Below are 5,833 nucleotides of genomic sequence, written 5' to 3'. Positions count from 1 at the left end.
AAATTTTATGACTCGTGTATAAGTCGAGGTCGATTTTGGATCGAAAAAGGTCGACTAATACACCGGCAAATACGGTATAACATAAATAGTTCACCGCAACACGGCCCCAAGCACCGGCGTTGACTTCCAGGCGTGTGGCGGCGTAGACTTCCATCTCCGGAGGTGGCACTTCCAGCAACGGAGGTGGAAGAGAGCTCCATAGAATAGGACCGGGCGTGCGTAAATGCCATGTCCGAGCCGCATCCACCGTCCCCGGACAGCCACCCGGCCGAGCGCCGGCCCCCGACTTCAATCCACGGAGGTGAAAGAGAGCTCCGTAGAGTAGGACCGGGCGTGCGTAAAAGCCATTATAGTTTTTCAAACCTTCTGTGTCATTCCAAATCATTAAATCCTTCAAACTCTTCTTCGAGTGGAGCTCCTTAAAAGCCCTAGGCTTCGTCTCCCTCTTTGCACTGTTATTGCTATAATAATATGTGCTAAACAATAAACTAAACTAAACTAAACTAAACTAAACTAAACTAAACTAAAATTACGGTAGTTCATTTAGAACAGTAAATACTTTGTAGCCTAAGAGATAGTAGGAGGGGTGGTGAAACGTATTAAAATAACCACCAAAACCTTGTACAGTGGAGCCTCGGTTTTCGAACACAATCCGTTCCAGAAGGCTGTTCGAGAAGTGAAACGTTCGAATTCCGAATCATAATTTCCCATTACAAATAATGGGAAAATATTAATCCGTTCCAAGCCCCAAAACCCCCCCCGCCTTTTTTAAGCATTTTTACATTTGCGCATTTTTGTCCAATCGCGCAACTGCATCGTAACGACAACGTAATAACGAACGGTGTCAGTTGGCATGCGGGTCATCCCGGCTCATCTCGCGAGGTTCAACAACCGAATTTCGTCCGACATCCGAAGCAAAAAAAAATCTCAAATTATTTGTTCGAATACCGATTTGTTCGAGAACCGGGATTATTCGAAAACTGAGGCTCCACTGTATTTTGAACCAAATCAATGATATATCAATAATATTTGAATTTATTATTATTATTATTTTACTAAAAAAAATTAAATGTGTATGCAAATTAATATAAATAGTATTTTTCAATAATGGCTTTCAGTACAGCAAGAGGGGATTAGCCCTATGCCTAACAATTTTGGAATAATCTGGTGTAGTACCGATTTAAACCAGAGGGGGAGCAATAGAGCGAAAAGTAAAAGAAATAAGATGCACTACCGGATTTCGACCATGACAGCAGTAGAGAACAAAATTCTGGCGAAAATTTCTCAACTTTAGGTCATTCTAAAGACTTTTCAGGAAAATCATAGGGTGGCTTTTCTATACCTTTTGGAGTTGATTTAGAGCGTGACAAAATGAGGACCGGCCAAAATGTCCTCACAGTGTTGGTCTATTTTTTCATGCAAACACATACACACACACACACACACACACACACACACACACACACACACACACACACACACACACACACACACACACACACACACACACACACACACTTTTGATTAAATTTAAAAACACATTACAAGATTAAATTAAAATAATAAAAAATAGAAAAATCATCAGGCTCTGTGGCCCAATGGTTAGCATGACCGCCTCGCAGTTAGTAGGGTGTGGGTTCGATTCCAACTCCGGCCCTGTGAGGAGTTTGCATGTTCTCCCCAGTTTCTTCCCACATCCCAAAAACATGCATGGTAGGCCGATTGTGCACTCCAAATTGTCCCTAGGTATGAGATGGTTGTTTGTCTCTGTGTGCCCTGCAATTGGCTGGCAACCAGTTCAGGTTGTCCCCCGCCTACTGCCCAATGAACGCTGGGATAGGCTCCAGCACGCCCGTGGCCCCCGTGGGGACAAGCGGTATAGAAGATGGATGGATGGATGGATGGATGGATGGATGGATGGATGGATGGATGGATGGATGGATGGATGGATGGATGGATGGATGGATGGATGGATGGAAAAATCATTAATAGATGTTATTACAGCTATGGCTTGTTGAACTAGTCAAAGGAAGTAGGAAGAAGTACAAAACATACTGTATCTAGTCCTACCCCTTTTTTTGTATGTGTATTACGAATATCAATTTGTTACACTATTAAATTATTCATGAACTAAAAGGGATCCAAAAGTAAAAACCCACTAAATGACTCCTCCTAACTCCTTTTACCACAAGTCTCAGTGTGGCTCCAAAAACTCAAATAAGCATGCTGTGTACAAGAAAACAAACAAACACCTCATACTGCCTATGTGTATTTATAGCCTTATCAATAAACTACACTTGTATTATTTGCAACAGGATGAAAGAAATCTCATGTAATCTCTAATTTCAAATTGCTAGCATCTTTGGACCAAAGTTACATTGATATAGTTTTGTATCATCGGGGGCAAATCATGAGCGCAGATTCTGATGAGGACACCTGGCACCCAGTGACCTATTCTCCTATTTTAATCAATAACACAATAATGTTGTGGACTTTTTTTTTTTTTTTTTTTGCATGTTAGATTTGTGATTGACCATGGTTTTAGGGTGGTATTTCTGTATGATAACAATATAAGGAATAATACCAAACTGAACAAAGTGGTCTTTGAGACTTTCCTGAAAAGTTGTCATTTAGGACTGACAGTGACAAAATACATGTTTTAATTGCTTACATTATACTTGTACATATATTCAGTAATTGTTCAGGATCTTACCTTTAGGCTTTATGTGTAGAGACTGTAAGCAAATGTCTGTCTCTATTTATTTTTGAAGACCAAGCCTCTTGGAACCCCCCGGCATACTCACATCTGTTTATAATAGGTAGATAATATTTGAGCACAGGAGCATTTAATCCATTTTGTAGCACAGCATGAGCAGTGTTGTAATCCATAGCGATAACAGCAAAGTAATTCAAAAGGCACACTGACGTGAGTGGAAACGCCTACCCTCATACATATGTAATGAAAGATCGAAAAGATAGGGCTAAATCCAAATATGAATGGGTATGCTCACTGACTGCTCATCCTTAATTTAGCAAGCGTGAATGGGGATAACAATGCATAAAGGGTTAAGATAACCATAAACCATATAGCGAGCTAATCTGCACCTAGAATGAAAAGAATATTGTGCATGCTCTGTATTTGTACTCATGTCATGATTTGTCTTTTGTTGATTTAGTTTTGGTTAGATTTGACTTTTGTTTTCCTTGTATCCATGTTTGCCGGTCTCATTATGTTATTGTGTCCACCTGTGCTTGTCATCCTAGTTCCTTGTGTCTTTCAGTCAGTTTCCTCAGCCACTTTTGTCTTGTCCATGTGTTTCTTCTTGCCTTGTCAGTTGCTTGGCCATGTCCACAAGAAAAAAGAGCCAGCTTTTTTCCTCAAAATAACCCAGTGAACACGGAAGCTCATCAAAAAATCAAGTCAAGTTTATTTATATAGCCCTGAATCACAGAAACGTCTCAAAGCATTTCACATGCCCACAGTTAACAATTATTCTTGACCTCCCTTGAAAAACTCACAAAACCCCAACTGGAGAAAAATTAGACACCTTGAGAAGGGACCGCAGATGGGAGGATCCCCCTTCCAGGACGACCAGGCTGCTATGAATACAGAGTGGGCAACATTTAACACAATATAATATGAAACTATGAAATAAGGTATTCTAAATGTCCATAGTCAAAGAGCTCAAGGAAGACGCATTCAGTCATCGTGGGCGCACCTGCGAGGAGATGGTGCAACCCAGTTCTTGTCCCCGTTAGTTGGTGTAGAATCCAGACAGCAACTTTCAGCTTGTGTGTCACCTAGCCTCCTCCTTAAGATGGGAATGAAGGGGCAGGAGAGTAGAAACTGCAGCCAAATTGGCCAGCGTAGTTTAATTAAAGGCAAGAGCATAGAAATGTGTCTTTAATCATGTCATACCAGACCGGAGAAATGACATACCAGCTCTGCCGAACCCCTGAAGCCAACTCACCGAACATCTAGGGTTCGATCGAACCCGGGTTAAGAACCACTGTTCTAGGGGAAATGAGAAACCTTGAGAAGAGACCACAGATGGGAGGATCCCTTTTCCAGGAAGACCAGGCTGCAATGGATGCAGAGCGGACACATAGTACACATAACATAGACAATTCAAAGATAAAGCGTCGAGAGCAGGATGCTATTGCACAGCAATGTCTCTGAGACTCTAAGAGTGGTGTGAGTTCGTCAGAGTGACAGCCTGAGGGAAGAAGCTGTCTCTGTGTCTGCTGGTTTTGGCGTACAGTGCTCTGTAATACCGTCCGGAGGGGAGTAGTTCGAACAGACTGCAACCTGAGTGAGAAGGGTCTGTAGAGATGTTACTTGCACGTTTCCTGGTCCTGGACAGGTACAAGTCCTGGATAGATGGGAGGTTGGTTCCGATTTATCTTTTCTGCAGTCGATTGTCCGTTGTAGTCTGTGCTTGTCTTGTTTGGTGGCCGATCTAAACCAGAGAATGATGGAAGTGCAGCGGATAGATTGGATGATGGCAGTATAGAAAGTCTTCAGCAGCTCGTGTGATAGGTTGAACTTCCTGAGCTGTCTCAGAAAGTACATGTTGACCGCATCATCCACCGACCTGTTTGACCTTTTGTCTCCGGAGCATCCGACGCACCTCCTCCTCATGGATCTGAAGTGCGAGTGCGGCTTCTGTAAGAGAGAGAGTAGGTGATAACGATGATGGTGGTGTGGACAGAGGGGTTGTGGGTGGAGTTGTGTATGCTGATTGTGCTGCAGGAGGTCCTGTTGTGTGGGTGGACCGTTCAAACTTGCAGTAAAACCTTTTCAGCTGGTTTGCAGGCCTTGAGAGTGTTAGGTCAAAAGTGACACTGATATTCATTATATTCATTATAGAATCACTTTGGGAAATAGTGAGCCAACATGAACCAATTCTCGGGACAGTGAGGCTTCATACGTTGTCAATGAGGTTATGTCTCTATAATGAAACTTGACTTGTTAAACTCTTAAGAAACACATGCTTCGAAGCTTCCTCGCATTTTGACTGCTCACTAGTTTTTTTTCTGTCTCATACTTCAGTGTTGGTGTTTGTTTCAGCAGTCTCTGTCAAGTCCAGTCATGTTTTTTTTCCCTGGGTGTATTTTTTTGGTATATACCTTTGTTATTTTTTACTTTTGTTAATTTTGTGTTTTTGATTGTCAGAGTAGGCTTCATTCTTTTGCAAAATAAATACATCTTGGTTTTGTTTGAATACATCCTGTTCGCGGGTCACTGGGGCCCCCCTCTGGACCCAGGCCTGGAGTTGGGGCTCGAAGGCGAGCGTCTGGTGGCCGGGCCTTCGCCCATGGGGCCCGGCCGGGCACAGCCTGAAAAGGAAACGTGGGTCCCCCTTCCCATGGGAGGGGCCAAAGGGGTCGGGTGCAATGTAAGCTGGGCGGCGGCCAAAGGCCGCCGCCCAGCTTACATTGCCTTGCGGTCCGATCTCCAATATTCATTGGAGATCGGACCGCCAAGGCTTACCTTGGCGGTCCGATCTCCCGCTGCAGAAGCTGGCTCTTGGGACATAGAATGTCACCTCTCTGGCTGGAAAGGAGCCCTAACTGGTTTGCGAGGCAGAAAAGTTCAGCCGAGACATAGTTGGACTTGTCTCCACACACAAATTGGGTTCCGGTATAAGCCCTCTCGTGAAGGGCTGGACTCGCTTCCACTCTGGAGTTGCTCACGGTCAGAGGCGTCGAGCAGGTGTGGGTGTACTTATTGACCCCCGGCTGGGCGCCTGCACATTGGGGTTCACCCCGGTGAACGAGAGGGGAGCCTCCCTCCGCCTTCGGGTGGGGGGACGGGTCCTGACTGTTGTTT

At 44.0% G+C, this 5,833-nt stretch overlaps 1 long non-coding RNA gene across 1 annotated transcript; it reads right to left on the bottom strand.

The window, feature by feature from the left end:
• Window positions 1-1,434: 1,434 nt before the first annotated feature.
• Window positions 1,435-5,316, bottom strand: LOC137840546 (uncharacterized). Its single transcript, XR_011087277.1, has 3 exons — window positions 4,596-5,316; window positions 3,720-4,460; window positions 1,435-3,600 (listed from the first exon to the last, which is right to left on the bottom strand). It is a non-coding gene; the product is annotated as an uncharacterized lncRNA (long non-coding RNA).
• Window positions 5,317-5,833: the final 517 nt, after the last annotated feature.

Source organism: Syngnathus scovelli, chromosome 8 (genome assembly GCF_024217435.2).
Source record: "Syngnathus scovelli strain Florida chromosome 8, RoL_Ssco_1.2, whole genome shotgun sequence".
In the NCBI taxonomy this organism is placed as follows: Eukaryota; Metazoa; Chordata; class Actinopteri; order Syngnathiformes; family Syngnathidae; genus Syngnathus; species Syngnathus scovelli.
Note: the sequence above shows the minus strand (reverse complement) of the source record. Positions and strands in the feature narration are given on the sequence as shown.